Source organism: Sarcophilus harrisii, chromosome 2 (assembly GCF_902635505.1).
Source record: "Sarcophilus harrisii chromosome 2, mSarHar1.11, whole genome shotgun sequence".
Lineage (NCBI taxonomy): Eukaryota > Metazoa > Chordata > Mammalia > Dasyuromorphia > Dasyuridae > Sarcophilus > Sarcophilus harrisii.
The window spans coordinates 558,472,676-558,489,652 of record NC_045427.1 but is presented as its reverse complement, the minus strand read 5'-3'; the positions used below and the strand labels follow the sequence as shown (position 1 = coordinate 558,489,652).

The 16,977-nt window shown below is 38.0% G+C and overlaps 1 protein-coding gene across 1 annotated transcript in view; it reads right to left on the bottom strand.

The window, feature by feature from the left end:
• The window catches only part of MFSD13A (major facilitator superfamily domain containing 13A), a 36,827-nt gene extending 20,532 nt beyond the window's left edge, over positions 1–16,295 (bottom strand). The window contains exon 1 of the mRNA XM_023496214.2: positions 16,226–16,295. The gene's annotated coding sequence lies outside the window, so the exon portion shown is untranslated. The remainder of the gene's footprint in view (positions 1–16,225) is intronic.
• Positions 16,296–16,977: the final 682 nt, after the last annotated feature.

The following is a 16,977-nucleotide window of genomic DNA, read 5'->3' as shown; positions in this document are numbered from 1 at the left end:
AATCCAGGACCCACCTATGCCCAAGCTCTCCTGTATTTTCTTCCCCTCGCCCCATGTCTCAGATGTTTTTACTGGCTATGGCAATCTTGAATTTAGATGACGATGGGCCTCTGCTGAGAAGAAGAGGATCTTTCTTATGAGCTGATGTTACAATATATAACCCACTCCTTTCCCACCTCTGTAGGCCTTAGGCTGGACTAACTTCGAGTGTTTCCCATTATATTTTATAAGTGTGTTCTGTATGGCTCATGTATCTAAAAGTGAAATAAAGGGATTGAAGTCAAAATTTCTCTCACTGTCTAATGGGGTGAAGGGAAGAGGGACCAAGAGGGTTGTGGTCTAAAGCACCAAACTTTCCTCTCCTCCATGGGCTAGGGAAAATTCTCTTGTAGTCCTCATCTCCACTTTTCTGTAGGGTCTACAGTAGCCACATCCTCAGGACTCTCTTGGAGCCTGAGGTGACTGATTCATATGCTTCTGAACAGGGTCCTAGGAACCTGTTAAAAAAAAAAAAAAAGGCTCCCCCTCCCCAAAAAAGACCCATTCCAGCTTTATGCATCTCAGAACATGAATTTTGCTTAGACACCCTTTGATTTTAGCTATAGTCTGAGCTAGATCCAAAGCACACACTCTTTGTTATTCCTTATGGGAGAAGGGGGTGAAGTTCTGATTCTGCTTCTGACCCTTCTCTTTCATATCCTGACTACTCTGCTTCTCTCCTTTTTTTCTTCTAGATTCTACCTAGCCGTCTTCTTCCTGCCCCAGCAAAGAAAAGGATAAGATTTCTTGATGAAGGCATTTGGGGTACAAACTACATATATTCCCGTAATCTGTACTTTATACTTTTCAAAGATTTTTTTCTAAGATGTGATTCTTGCAACAGCCCTGGGACAGAGTGTTAAGATAGATAACTGTCTGTTTTGCAAAGTCCCCACTAGGTACAGGTGATCCAGGTGTCTGGACTAGAGTTTTCTTGTACCATTTATTTTTAACAAATCTAGATAATTCTACAGAGTACTTTTTAAACCATGATAACCCCTTATGTCATCAGTAAATCCTTTATAATTCACAAAGTCATTATTTAGATGACAACTGGAATTTCTCGTCCTATTGTCCTTGTGACAGAAAAGTTAGAATAGCTGTTTAGTTCAACCTAACTCCAAAATGCTGAATGTCTAATTATCCAATATTTATTTGTATAGCCAGTGGCTCTGGCATCTTGGCTCAACTGGACTGGTTTGGGATGAACTAAAGAGTGATTTCTATACAGCTTAGTATCCTGATAAGGAATTTATTCTAGGAAAATCTTCAAATATAGATAATGGATGTCCATATAAATACTCGAAGTAACCTATGTATTGACTGGAAAATAATCTTTATTGTTTATAAAAGGGGGGGGGTGCAGTACAGCTAGACAGTGTATTAGATAGAGTACTGGTCTGGAGTCAGGAGGAGCTGAGTTCAAATCCAGTCTCAGATACTTGACAGTTACTAATTGTGGGATGTCAGGCAAGTCACTTAACTCCATCGCCTTGCAAAAAACAAAAACAAAACAAAACTTTTATTTCAACCCACAGAAAATGAAGAAGATGAAAAGGAGTCATAGGTGTGTACTTGTAAAACCTTTCATAATTGGATATTTCCCTACTTGTCTAGTTTTCTTGTACTTTATTCCCCCTTGCAGATACTCTGATCTAGAACTGTGGCTCAGAACAAGATATTCCATGTCCAAACACTGGGTAATTTCCCTGGCCATTTCTTACACCTGCAGTGCTCTCCCTCCTCTTCTCTACCTCCTGGCTTCATTCAAGAACCACTTTCTACAAGATTTTACTTATCATCCTTAACCTTTCCCTCTGAGATTATCTCCAATTCATCTTGCATGTATTGTCTACACATACTTTACATACCTCCCCACTGGACAGGGAGTTCTTTAGGATCAGGGGCTGTTGTTTGCTTTTTTTTTTTTTTTTTTTTTTAATGTCCAGTGCCTTGTACATATTAGGTGACTAATGAATGCTTGTTAACTTGACCTGTAACCAGATACCCAAAGCATAAAGCACTTTTTGTAACTGATGAGCTTCTTTGCAAAGAATCTTGGATTCCAAACAAGAATAACCTAGAAAAACTGAGTTCAATCCCACAAGGGAAAAATAAATATTTACTGAAATAGAGGACATTCAAGCATTCTAGAAGAAAAAATCAGAGCTAAATAAAAAATCTGACATTAAAACACAGAACTCAAGAAAAGTCTAAGAATTGAGAAATTATAAGGAACTAGAATAAGGCTAAACCATTTACAGTCTTACATGGAAAGAGGATACCTCAGAACTTTATTACCACTAGGTATATTAGAGAGAGTTTAATTGGACAGAGGGCCTTGATGTAATTCTGTTCTGTTGGGATAATCTTAAAAAGAATGGAAGGTGGAAAAGATGAACTCTCTGGAAAAGGGAAGAAGAAAAAAGAATGGGAGAAATTATCTCACATAAGTAGGATACTCAAGGAAAAGTCTGTATAATAGAAGAGATGATGTAGGAGAGTGAAGACTTGAACCTCACTTTATCTGAACTCATTCAAGTATGGAAGAATACACATACACATACAGATGGATACAGAAATTTATCTTATCGAACAAAAGTGAGAGGGAAACTAAGTGAAAAAAGAATAAAGGATAAGAGAGAAGGCAGAGTAAGAAAGTTCTCAGAAGCAAAACAGAACCTTGAGGGAACAGGGACCTGCGGTGACTGATCAATACATTTCTTCCCCTCCTCCCCTTTATTTATTTGTTTGTTTTTTCATTTATTCATTTATTCATTTCATGAAAATTTCTCCAGGCTTCTTTGAAATCATCCTGTTGGTCGTTTCTTACAGAACAATAACATTTATCACAAACACATACCATGGTTCATTGAGCCATTCTCCAATTGATGGGCATCCACTTACTTTCCAGTTTCTTGCCACTACAAACAGGACTGCCACAAACATTTTTGCATATACAGGTCCCTTTCCCTTCTTTAATATCTTTCTGGGATATATGACCCACTGCTGGATCAAAGGGTATGTACAGTTTGATAACTTTTTAAGCATAATTCCAAATTGCTCTCCAGAATGGTTGGAACCATTCAAAGATCCACCAACAATGCATCGGTGTCCCAGTTTTCCCACATCCCCTCTAACATTCATCATTATCTTTTCCTGTCATCTTAAGCAATCTGACAGGTGTGTAGTGGTACCTCAGAGTTGTCTTAATTTGCATTTCTTTGATTAATAGTGATTTTCATATGGCTACAAATAGTTTCAATTTCTTCATCTGAAAATTGTCTGTTCATATCCTTTGACCATTTATCAATTGGAGAATGGCTTGAACTATTATAAATTTGAGTCAATTCTCTATATATTTTAGAAATGAGGCCTTTATCAGATCCTTTGGATATAAAAATGTTTTCCCACTTTATGCTTCTGTTCTGATCTTGTCTGCATTAGTTTTGTTTGTACAAAAACTTTTTAACTTAATATGGACAAGGGATAAGTAGGAGTACTACGGAATCAATATGGACTCTGTGGGTTGATGCACTCCACTAAGGGACAGGGTCCATGTATCTAGAAGGATGTGGGAAAACAGGAACACTAATGCACTATTAGCAGAGCTATGAACTCCATTCCAGAAAAAAATCTGAAACTATCTCCAAAAAGTTATTAAACTAAGCATACTATTTGAACTAATACCATCACTAGCTCCATTCCCAAAAGAAATCAAAAAAGGGGGAAAGTATCCATATGTGTAAAAATATTTATAATTGATGTCCATCAATTGGGGAATGGCTGAACAAATTATGGTATATGAATGTGATGAAATACTATTGTGTCATAAGGAATAATGAAGGGAGGGGCAGCTAGGTTAGTGGATAGAGCATCAGCCCTGAAGTCAGGAGGACCTCAATTTTAAATCTGGCCTCAGACATTTAACACTTCCTAGCTGTGTGACCCTAGGCAAGTCACTAACCCCAAATGCCTCAGCAAAAAAAAAAAAAAAAAAAAAAAAAAAAAGAAAAAAAAAAAAAAAAAAAAAAAAAAAAAAAAAAAAAAAGAAAAAAAGAAAGAAAGAAAGAAAGAAAGAAAGAAAAATGATGAAAGGGATGATTTCAGAAAAATTTGGGAAGACCTTGTAAGAACTGATACAAAATAAAGTGAGCAGGACCAGGAGAATAATCTACAGTTACAACAATATTGTAAAAATAACCAGCTTTTCAAAGACTAAATCTGATCAATACAATGACCTATGACATTTCCAAAGGACCCAAAATGAAACATGTTATCCAACTCCAAATAAACAACTTATTGACTCAGAGTGTAGATGGACAATTTTTTTCCTTTTTCTTGCTTTTTTTTTTTAATATGGCTAATATAGAAATTTGTTTTGCATGCTTATACATATTTATAATAGGTTTTGGTTTTTCTTGCCTTTGCCATGGGTGAGAGACAGAGGAGGGAGATAATTTGGAACTGAAAAAAAGAAAGAATTAAAAAAAATCTCCAAGCTTTAAAAAGAAAGAAAAGAATATGTTAAAAATATTCTAATTGAGGTTGACATCCAAATGGTTCTTTGACAGTCTAATGAAATTCCTCTGAGTCCTATATAGTTCATCCCAAGATTATAATACAATTCCAGGTATTAGACTGTCACTTTTGGGGCTACTGAACAAGTAATCCTTTGCCATAAGGCTTATATTGTTTGAATAACTCACTGTAAGAATAGGAGCGCTGATCTTTTGGAGTCTACCTTAAAATAATGTGGCTTTAGCTCTTATTGCTTCTGTAACCACGAAGGGATTTTTCTCCAAGAAATATGGTACTCAGTTAACCAAATCCCCCAACTCAACCTTGATGTTACTTTCAAAGTAATTTCCATTCTTTGACTAGAAGGCTGGATTCTAGGAACTTGTAGTCTAAGCAAGTCTTCTTTTCAAGTGAGAAGACTGGATTCTAGGACTTTTAGACTTGGAATTACTTATAAGGCAAACCTGAAAGCTGGTACTTCCCAGAAAATTATACTTCTTTGTTTAAGCCAGTTTCTGGTATAACATTTGCCTAGAAAATTGAACACTCCAACTCCCAATACCCCTCTATTCAGGAGGCTCATGTTCAGGAATGTAAACTCGCTTCTCAAACCACGTGGGTAATCATGTATGCTTCTGTTGTTTTTCTGTAGGTATCTGATCATTTTCTCAGAGGTTGCTATCTCCTGGGCTAGGAAAATATACCATCAGGTTTCCAGTCCCAAAACTATACTCAGAATTCTATAGATGAGCATCTGGAGCCCCCATTAGCTTCCTAATCCAAGGCTACCCTTCCTCAGAGGAGACCCTAAGCATGCCCAGAATTCCTTCTTTGCCCCCAAACACAAGTACTCTCTGCTGCTTTCTGGCCTGTCTTCTGAACATGGGAAATTTTCATTTTTGATTTAATATTTTCCCTAGTTACATTTAAAACAGATTTTTTACATTTGTTTTTAAAATTTTTGAGTTCTAGTTTCTTTCCCTTATCCCCATCCACAATTAAGAAACTACATGTGAAATTATGCAAAACATTTCCATAAAAATCAAATTGTGAAAGAAAACATGGATGTCCCATCCGAATAAAAATAAAAAACCCTCAAGAAAATTAAATTTAAAATGAGAGAGAGAGAGAGAGAGAGAGAGAGAGAGAGAGAGAGAGAGAGAGTGTATTTCAGACACAATCAGTTCCTTCTCTGAGTATGAATGGGATTTTTCATCATGTCCTTCAGAGTAGCTGTGGATCATTGTACTGCTGGGAATAACAAAATCATTTACAGCTGGTCATCACAGAACATTACTTTGAATACAGTACATTTCACTTTGCTTGAGTTCATGGAGGACTTTCCAGGTTTTTTTTTCCCCCCCTGGAGCATCCTGCTCATCATTTCCCATAGAACAATAATATTCTATCACAAACACACACCACAGTTTATTGAGCCATTCCCCAATTGATGGGCATCCCCTCAATTTCCATTTTTTTTTTTTTTTGCCCTGAGAAGCAAGTTGCTATAGTTTTTTTTTTTGTTTTTGTTTTTGTTTTTTTACATATAGGTCATTTTGCTTTTTTAAAAATCTCTTTTAGTAGTCATGCCTAGTAGCAGTGCTGGTAGATCAAAGGATAATAGTGAATTTATAGCTCTTTGGGCACAGATCATATCTTTTGATCATTTATCAATTGGAGCATGATTCTTATTTTTTATAAATTTGACTCAGTTCTATGTTTGAGAAATAAGCCCTTATCAGAAAAACTTGTCTCAAAATTCTTTTTACCGTTACGATTGCTAACTCTTCTTTCACTTTGTCTCTCCTCAAAAGTGTTTTGCAACTGAACTACTCCCTCCCCCAAAATGCCCCTTCTTCCCCGTTCCTGTATCCCATTCCCCTTCCTGTTATCCTGCTGGGTAAGAGAGATTTCTATACCCATATTGAGTGTGTGTTATTTAGTCTTTGAGCTTTCCCTGGTGTCCCTCGGTTGAGAGATCCAGAAGTCATTAGCACTGCCACCAATTCAGATCCAGAGGTCCTGCCCTGATGACTGGGGCCAAGCTGTGGCTAGGACTGGGCTGGCTTGTCTGTACCAGGACTGCATGCCGAACTGCCACCGTAGTGTCACAAATCTTTTCTGCTGACCTTCTAAGTTGCCTTTGGCTGGAAAATGTTCCACTCCATTTTTTTGGGTAGTCTGACACTCTAAAATTTGTTTAGAGTCATTATTTAAAGGAATTTGGAGCAGTTTGGAGGAGAGACCGGGTGAGTTCCTGCCTTTGCTCTGTCATCTTGGTACTACCTCCCTAAAATTTTTTTAACATTCACTTAAAAAAAATTGAGTTCCAAATTCTCTCACTCCCTTCCTCCTTTCCCCCTTATTGTGAAGGCAAACAATTTAATATAGGTTATACTGGTAGAGTCATGCACATTCCATTAAAATAAAGTAAAAAAAAAGTATGTTTTGATTTTCATTTAGATTCCATCAATTCTTTCTCTGGAGATGGACAGTATTTTTAATTATGGGTCCTTCAGAACTATCTCAGATCATTGAATTGCTAAAAATAGCTATTTTTCAGTTGATCAGCCTACAATACTGTTGTTACTATGTACAATGCTCTTCTGTTTCAGCTGACTTCCCTTTGTATCAGTTTATGTAAGTCTTTTCAGGTTTTTCTGAAAGCATCTTGCTAATCACAAAAGTATTCCATCACAATCATATACCACAATTTGTCCAGTTGATAGGCATCCCCTCAATTTCCAATTCTTAGCTACCACAAAAAAGAGCTGCTATATTTTATGCCTATAGGTCTTTTTTCTTAAAACAAATTTGTAAAAATCTCTTCAGGATGCAGACCTAGTAGTGTTTGTTTCTAAGTCAAAGAATATGCAGTATTTTAGCTTTGTGGGTTAGTTCCAAATTACTCTTTAGAATAGTTGGATTGGTTCATAACTCTACAACAATTGCATTAATGTCCCAATTTTACCATATCCCCTCCAACATTTGTAATTTTCTTTTTCTGTCATATTGACAATCTGATATGTATAAAGTGGTCTGAGTAATGGTGGTCTTGGTTGATTTTTTTAATGTTTTTATAACAAAAAAAGAAAATGGAAAGAAAATCAGTATAATTGATAACTAAAAAAAAATCTAAGAATATCTGTAATATAACATACTTATGGGCCTCCCACTTCTGCAAAGGGATGAGAATGTATCTTCTTCTCACATCTCTTCCTTTAAATCATGACTAATGAACAGCTTCAAGAATTATCAGTTGATTTCACCAGATCCAAAGATGACTGATCCAACCCCTTTTCTTACCTATTCCTGCTATAATGGGAAGGAAAAGAGAAAATAGGATTGAGCAAGGTTAGAAATGGGGGAAAAGGGCAATCAGGTACCTCTGGAGGTTGAGTCCAGGCCAAATGCCTTACATCCCTTTACCAGGACAGAGAAGCTGGAACTCAGAAGCACCTTCCAGTATTAGTTAGCTTACTAACCTAAGCATGTGAAGGACACATCTTTGCTCTTGGGACAGAGTTGCTCTTCTTTCTTTTAGCCACAGACAAACATTATGGAGGGCAGTAAATCTGCCCCATCTCCTTCTCTCTTATGGAAATCTTTTGAGATGTAGCTTGGGTTAATTTTCACAGCTACATTGGAGGAAGAAAAATGAAAGAAAACCAGATAAAAGGAATGCAACTTTGGACTCTAAGATTCAGTGGGAAGATTATTAGGAAGTAGGGAAGGGAGGTAGCTAACAGGAATGGCCACAGCCAAGCTAGACTTAACTTGCCTAAGTTTGCCTAAGGCTAAGCAGACTTATCTGTATGGTTCAAATAAGGACCATATCATCAAAAATATCGGGATGATGGGAAAGATAGGGAGATGATCAATTTAGAAAAACAGAAGCTTTAAAGAATGAGCTAGCATTCTGATTTGGAGTTATGAAAGATGGAATATAGTTCATATATATTTCTTTTGATTTCTGTTTTGCCATTAAATTGAATAAATGGGTTTCTTTTATAATTACCTTATGTATATTTGTTTTGAAGTTGATAGTTAATGGAAAAAGGGTCAAGTCTTGCATATAGAGCTTTTCCAATTAATGGAATAAAAAATCAGAAATGAAATTGAATCTGAAAATCACATCCCCTAGACTAACAATATTTTAGGGAGCAAGTAGGTACAATTCTAACCTAGTTCCCCATCTCTTGGAGAAAAGCTGAGTAGCCAAGCTCCAGGCCCCAACTTCCTGCTCTCCTTCCTGGCAGGAATTAAATTCCCCTTTGGAAAAATGGGGAAGGGGTCAGGAAGTAGAGCCTAGAGATTTCTATTCTATCTCCCTCTGAGTCATACAATGATATTCCCATGCTATATGTGGGGGATTGCCTCTCACTACACAGAAAGGTGGTTTTCAGAATTTTTTCCTTTTAATTTGTTAGTGAGTCCTTTCTACATTTTTTAAACTTTGTTTTGATCATTATTAGACTTAGTGTTTTTAAGGGTTATTGTTCAGTCCAATTTTGGTGACACCATTTGGGTTTTCCTGGCAAAGATACTGAAGTGGTTTGCCATTTCTTTCTCTGGCTCATTGTATAGATGAGGACCTGAGGCAAACAGGGTTAAATGACTTATCCAGGATCACACAACTAGTAAATATCTGAAGGCACATTTGGCTTCCTGACGTTAGGCCTAGCACTCTATCTACCGCACCGTCTAACCACCCACTTTTAAGGGAAGGCCGTGGCTCCCTCGGGGGAAATGCCATTTACTGAAACTTTTAGATGCCACCTGGGTAGAGACAATGAAATAGAAAATGAGAAATCTCTAAAGTTTAGCTAGATTCTCTGTGCCAGAGGAGAACCTCAGGCAGAAAGATTATATAATCTTTGTTTCTACTTTGTTTGATCATCCTTCCTATTTAATTCTCCAATAAAGTCTTATTTTATCCTGATCTTTTTCATTTGGTTTAAGAGAAGGAAAAAGATAGAGGAAAGTTGGGCACCTTGAGTCCCTAGGAGAGATTTGTGGCACTTCTGATACTGGGAGAAATCTTTTTTTCTCTTATAGTAATAACCAATTATTAAATTAAGATTAAGGTTTTCCTTTCCTATTTCCTCATTCAGAAACCAAGTCCTATAGATTATTCAGCCAGTCTCTGAAGGTTATTGCTGATGGATGATATTGTCTTACCCCACCATCATTGTTCATTGTTCATTGACTGGGTAAAGATGGATGCCTTTGTTCAGATAGCTGGAGACAGAGGAGTCCTCAGGATGAGGAGCTAACGCTTTCAGTCAACATCCTCATCTACCTCCTCATTGATTGTTAACCAGTTATACTTGATTTCCACTCTCAGGTACACCCCCTTTTTGAAAAGCTTTTTAAAGCATTAAATATTCCTTCAGATTTGTCTTGGTCTCTTGAGAAAATACTACTGACCTAGTTTTGTTAATTAGTTATTAGCCATAATTAATAAATTGATTATTAATTACCCAAAAACTATGTCTCTCAAACTTTTCATTCATTACAATACTGAAGCTGCCACCCCAGGGAATCTGGAGTTTGAGCTTATTTGAGAATAAGGAAACCTCCAAAGATATAGTCATAGTACTTATTGTTATAATAACAATAATAGCTAGCATTTATAAGTTCTTTAATGTTTGTAAAGTGTTTTTACATTGTATATCAGTTGGTCTTCCCACCAATTATATGGATTAAATACAGATTCTAGGAGGGGCAGGATTGTGCTGAAGGCAGCTCTAATCTGTGAAAACCCACTGTTAAATTTTTAGGTATAAGCATTTACATCTCAGAAATCTGCAATTCCTATACATCCTGCTTGGGTTTATGGTTTTGTTGATTGCCTTTACCCGAGAAAGCATTAGTAATGAAGATTAAACTGAAAAATGTGTGTGCATACATTTTCCCTCACAGAACCATTTAGAAGCATTTATTAGCGCACTCCTGAGGATGACACATATTTTTGGACACAACAATGCAAGAATTTGTTTTGCTTGGTTGCATTTATTTGTTAAATGGGTTTGTTTGTTTGTTTGGTGGGAAGAGAGAGAAAAAAAAAAAGGTTTAATTTTAAAAACCCAACATCTCTATGAAGTAGCTATTATAAATATTCCCACTTTAGGAAACTGAGACTGAGAGAAATTAAATGATTTGCCCAATTGTTTTTCCTTAGGGCTCAGAGAACCAAAATGACATCATGATGTAAATGTCACAGGCATTTTTTATTCTTAGTCATCATTTCATCTTGCTGCTCTTATAGGTGCCAGTCAGGTTTAAAAAAAACCAAACTTTCAGATCCAGTAATCTCCAGTGTCTAATGCTTGAGATCTTGATATCGTGACGTCAGTAACTACATCTATCTTTCAGATCCAGATGATAATAATAATAATGACAACTGTTAAATAGCTAGCATTCGTATGGCACTTACTATGTTCCAGGCACTATGATAAGTGATTTACAAATATGTCCTCATTTGATCCTCACAACAGTGAGGTAGATGCTAATATTATCCCCATTTTACATTTAAGGAAACTGAGGCGAGAAAGAACTCTGGGAGATGACTAAAAACCATTACATTGAATTCCCAATCCCTATATTTATGCCCACCTGCATTTTTGATTTCCTTCACAAGCTAATTGTACAACATTTCAGAGTCTGATTCTTTTTGTACAGCAAAATAACAGTTTGGTCATGTATACTTATTGTGTATCTAATTTATATTTTAATATATTTAACATCTACTGGTCATCCTGCCATCTGGGGGAGGGGGTGGGGGGGTAAGAGGTGAAAAATTGGAACAAGATGTTTGGCAATTGTTAATGCTGTAAAGTTACCCATGCATATAACCTGTAAATAAAAGGCTATTAAATAAAAAAAAAAATAAAAATAAAAAAAATAAGGAAACTGAGGCAAAGACAGGTTAACTGACTTGCCTAGGGTCCCACAACTATTTAGAGTCTGAAGCTAAATTTGAACACTCTAAATCCAGAACTGTATTTTCAGTCTGAGCTTACTTCCTAGGTCTGCTTTATAGGATGAAGAGGATTATACACTTAAATCAGGGGGCTTTAACCTTTTCAGCTTTATTGAACCTTTTGGCACACTGTTAAAGCCCATAGACCCCTTCTCAGAATAATGTTTTTAAATGCATAAAAAAGAATATATAAATATATTTTATAAAATTACAAAGGAACCAAATTATATTGAAAAAAAAATACATTTTTCCCCATCGATTTCACAGATCCTCCAAATCTATGCATAGACCCCTTAGGAGAAGCATTCATAAAGTCATCTAATCTAATTCCCTCATTTTACAGAAGTGTTATGAGAGCTGTCCCCCACATATAGCATGGAGGTATTGTTGTATGGCTTGAAAGGAGGCAAAATGGACATTTCCATCCCTTTCTCTCCAGACTTTTTTGCAAGGGAAACTTTTTATTTCCTGCAGGGAAGAGAAGCAGAAGGTCAGGGCCAGAAACTTAGCTGCTCTGCTCTCCTTTTCTCTCCTCAGTGAAAATAGGTATTGAATTAGAATTATATCGACTTACTCCCTTAGAAATTTTTAGCCTAGGAGACAGAATTGTCGAGTTCAAACTAATTTCTGATCATTGTTTCATTAATGGGGGAAGCAGGACCCCAAGGTTTAGATTGAAGGTTTGATTCCCTTTCTACCAAAAGCCAGTTCCACCATGAACACACACGGGAGGTAGCTAAGAAACCCATCCATCCAAGTTGAATAGTAAAACTGGAAATAAGGAAAGCCAGAATATGTCCCAGAAAGTAAGAGTAAAGCACCAGCTAGGTGGTTTAATGGACAGAGCTCCCAATCTGGACTCAGACACTTACTAGTTGTATGACCCTGGTCCAATCACTTCCCCCATTTACTTCAATTTCCTCCCATGTGGAATGAGCTGGAGAAAGAAATGGCACAACCATTCCAGTATTTTTGCCCCTAGTTCTTGGATGCCTAAGTAAGCTGCCATTTCTTTGAAGTCTTTACTGAGCCCCAGCTCTGGGACTAAAAGGAGGAAAATTAGGCAGCTCCTTAGGGTGCCACACACAGAGGAGAAGAGGATTGGAATATGAGGGATGGATTTAAATGTCATCTTTAAAAAGAATTTTTAATTTGGAACTCAAGGTTTTGTAAGGGTGAACGTTGAAAACTATGCGTATATTTTGAAAAAAAAAGCTTTAAATGTTTTATGTCAGAAATGCTATTCTTTAATGGCAAATAGGGATTTATTTTATGTCAAATTACATGCATTGCAAGGAAAACTCAGCTTCCCATTTACTATATGCTAGTCATTCATGATAAATGCTGAGAATACAAATAAAAGTAGAGAGAAATAAGACTTCTGCCCTCAAAAGGCTTACATTTTAATAAGGGAAGAAAATACATAAAAGGAAGCTGAAAATCTAGGGATTGTGGGGGACTAAGGTATCCAAAGAAAGTGTGATAAAGGAGGTCGGGAGGACTCTTAAGAAAAATGAGGCTGAGCTGGTTTAGGCACTGTCTTTACTTGTGGGCTCTGGGAGGGGCCATATAATCAGAGGAAAGGGCTGAAGGATTCAGGAGAATTTCTTTTTATAATATTAATTTTTAATTTCTTAAGAATACTTTCAATGTGTGAATTACAGGACTCGAGTGAATTGAACGAAGATCTGGGAAATGGACTGCAGAGGAATATGACATGTTCCAAGAACTCGAGATCCTAGGCCAGATGTGACTCCATTCATTCAAGGAAGGATTTCATTCATTCCACAAATATTGATTCAATCCTCTGTACAGAACACTATGCCAGGTGCTGGAGGACAAACAATGTTTAGCAAAGGCACGATCTCTGGCTCTGTCAGGTTTATAATTTAAGAGTAGAGATAATATTTGTGCATAGAAAGGGAGAGGCAGAGTACTAATAGAGATGAAAGCACAGATTAGGCAGAGACACCAGAGAAAGACAAAGACAAAAACAGACAAAGATACACAGAGAGAGAGATATAGAGAGAAGAGAGACACAGATAGACACTGAGACAGAAAAAGAGACAGAGGCAGAGAGAAGCAGAGACAGAGAAAAACAGAGAAATAGAGAGATAAAGAAAGAAGAGAGAGAGAGCGAGAGCAAGAGAGCACAAGCGCTCATTTCCACTTAAATGGGAATCACTAAAAGCTCCAAAGGATGAAGATCACAGAATGACCTGAGATGATCAGGCAAGGTTTCCTTAGAAGAAAAGGAAGAATAAGCATTTATTAAGCTCTTAATCTGTATGGAGTATACTTATTAGCTTATTTGATTCTCACAACAATCAGTGAGGTAGGTACTATTATTACAATATTTTACAATTGAAGAAACTGAAACAGACTGAGGTTGAATGACCTGCTCAGGATCATGTGGCAAGCAAGTGTCCAAAGTCAAATTTGTCTCAGGTTTTCTGGCTTCGGGTCCAGTATTCTATCGACTGTTACAGCCTACCTGCCTCAGTTGGAAGAGGTAGAAATCGACAGGACCTTGAAGGATGGGATAGGATATAAACAATGGGGGAGAGAACACTGTGAAGGGGAAACAGGTGCAAATGTGCAAAGACTGATCTGTGTCCAAATTAGTCGTTGAAATAGCTAAAGCTCCAGGAATTGTAGAGCTGACCCAGAGCCTTGGAGATGGCTGCTGAGACAGATTTATGGGAGTGTTGCACAATGCGATTCCTAGTACAGTGTCTTTGCCTCTTTAGGCATCTGGACTCCACCAGATTGAGGCCACCGGGCTCCAGAACTGACTTCCTAGGGCATCTGCATGAGCTCACAGCCTATGGAATTCAGTTCTCAGAGCCAGATGCCAGGGTGTGGGCATAAGCGAGGGCATCACGTTTGGGCATTAGACACTGGTTAAAAAAATATGAGATCAGATAAAAGCAGGAACAAATGACACTAATCTTAGGCGGGGGATGCTTCTAGACTCTCTGAAAAATTATTGTATCTGAGACACACTTTTAAGTTTAATGTGAACTATTAACATTTTTAAAAGTTTAGACAATCAATAAAATACTAAAATCAAGCTGGTTTGGTATCCCTTGTGGATTCTATGGTATGAATGCTCACCCTGAAAAATTCTGAGTCCATAGAAACTAGCTCCATCCCAAGAGTAGATCTGGGGTCCAGAAGGGTAAAGGTGAGGGTCAGGGTTCAGCTCCAGCTTTCCCAGAGACTTAGCTAAACCTTACATCCCTTTCTAACCTCTTACTCCTAAATAAAATCCCTTTGGAGGAAATCTAGAATGTAGCATTCCTTGAGTAGGTAAGGATGGCCTCATAAGGTCATTGCCTCCAGGAAGTTCTGAGTAATTTCTTTTCTTTTCTTTTTTTGTATTGGAGAAGTAAGAAAAAGGTCTTTATTTGTAAACTAGGACATTTTATAAACTCCACCATACCCCTATTACAGCTCTGTTTAGTAGCCACCAGCATTTCTGGAGATTGAATACCTTTCCTTTTAGTTGTTTTCCTTCTTTACTTTGGAAAAGCAGAGGTTTTTTTACTTGTTCACTAGCCTCTGGTCTGGATTAAGTATTTGTCCTCTCCAGAAAAGGTATGAGGAACATGATCTATAGTAGAAGAACATGAGAAAGATCTCATACTCTGCACCCATTCCCACTTTCCATGCTCTTCTCTATCTGCCTCCCACCATTTAAGGATTCACTCCCCCTCCTCCTAGAAGAGTCTTTACCTTAACTTTGATGTTCTAGCCAAGAGCTTGTCTTTGACCAGAAGTTCTTAATTATCTTTTTTTCCTGTATCATGGACCCCTTCCCAGAATAGTAGAGATGGAAATTCCCAGAATAATGTTTTTAAATGCATAAAATAAAATATATCAGATTGCAAAGGAAAACAATTATATTGAAATACAATTATTAAAATATCCCTAAAAACAACAGAGTTCATGGTGAAGATTTCTCTCTCTAGATAGTGAACAGCTGGTAGCATTGAGAGAAGAACTTTGAGAAAGAAAAGAAATGACTTCCCTCCTCTCCCCAGAAAGATACAGATAATGGAATCTACCTCTGAAGCATTATGGAAGGATAGTGAAGTCCTAGGGCCAATGGAGACCCCATAATGATAGTGGGCAGGTCTTGCCTTGACAGGGGTCCTAGACCACCAGGAGTTGGACCTTGTTCTTATCCCTATCTGTTTGTAGCTCCAGCAAGGAGAGGAAGTGAGGGAGAGAATAGGAGGGGAAAGAAGGAGAGGATGAGAGAAGAGCCAGGGACGCGTAAGAAGCAATGGTGACTTGGAAACAGACTTTGGTTCAATTCCCAGTTGACCATGTGACTTACTAGCTTTGAAAAACACTCACTGTCTTCGGGACTCAGTTTCCTTAGCTATGAAAATAAGAGAGTGGACTAGATGCTAAGATCCCTTTCAACTCTAATATTCTGTGATTCTGTTAAAAAGGATTTCCCAGAAAGATACTTTCACTTTCAAGGACTGTTCCAGGGGACAGGGCAGGGGAAAGTCCTCAGTCAGGGGAAGAAGCCGATCCTGCCCAGCCCCTTCCCTAGAAAGTAGTGGGGGAGGGGCCTCTCCTCCCACCCTTTACACCCCCCAGAAGCTGAATTCAGCAGGACATGAGGGGATGGACAAAGCCTCTGTCCCTTCTGGTGGCACTCACCGAGACTCTCCTTGATTCTCAGTCTCCTCTCGGCCAGACTGAGTCCTGGCTTACTCAGGGCTTCTTAAATAGGATCCCTCACCCCACCCCTTGCCCTCTGCCTGCCCCAGCCTGCTCTTCTGAGAAGGGAGGAAAGTGTGGGAGGCGAGGGCTTTTTGCTTGTAGAATCCTCCCTGACCCAGACCCCGACAAGAATACAAATTCCCATTGGGAATTCCCACCCTGCTCTTGCTTAGTTACCCCCTTAGCTGGGGCCCCAGACAGATGTGGTGCTGTTAGGGGGTAGTGTGTGTGTGTGTGTGTGTGTGTGTGTGTGTGTGTGTGTGTGTGTGTGAGAGAGAGAGAGAGAGAGAGAGAGAGAGAGAGAGAGAGAGAGCGCGCCAGAGACAGAGAGAAACTTTTCCAACTTTCCTCAAAGTTAAGGAAGTCCCACATCTTTTCCCCTGTAATTTAAATCTCAGCTTGAGCTAGAGAACAATCTCCTACCCCTTTCCCTAAAAAGGAAGCATCATTATTCCATTTGATGGAAAGTACACTAGTCTAGAGAAAGAAGGGGTGTAGATTTGAGTTTCAGATTTGCCGCTTAGCTTTGTAACGTTGGACAAATCATTGTTCCCTCCTTTCTGATCCTATTACATTAACTGTAAGCTGAGATGATCAAAATAACACACATGTAGAAAACTTTTAGGTGGTCCTTACAATGGTCCAATGAAAGTGGTGGGGTGGTCCTACTATATTAGAGTGTGACCAGA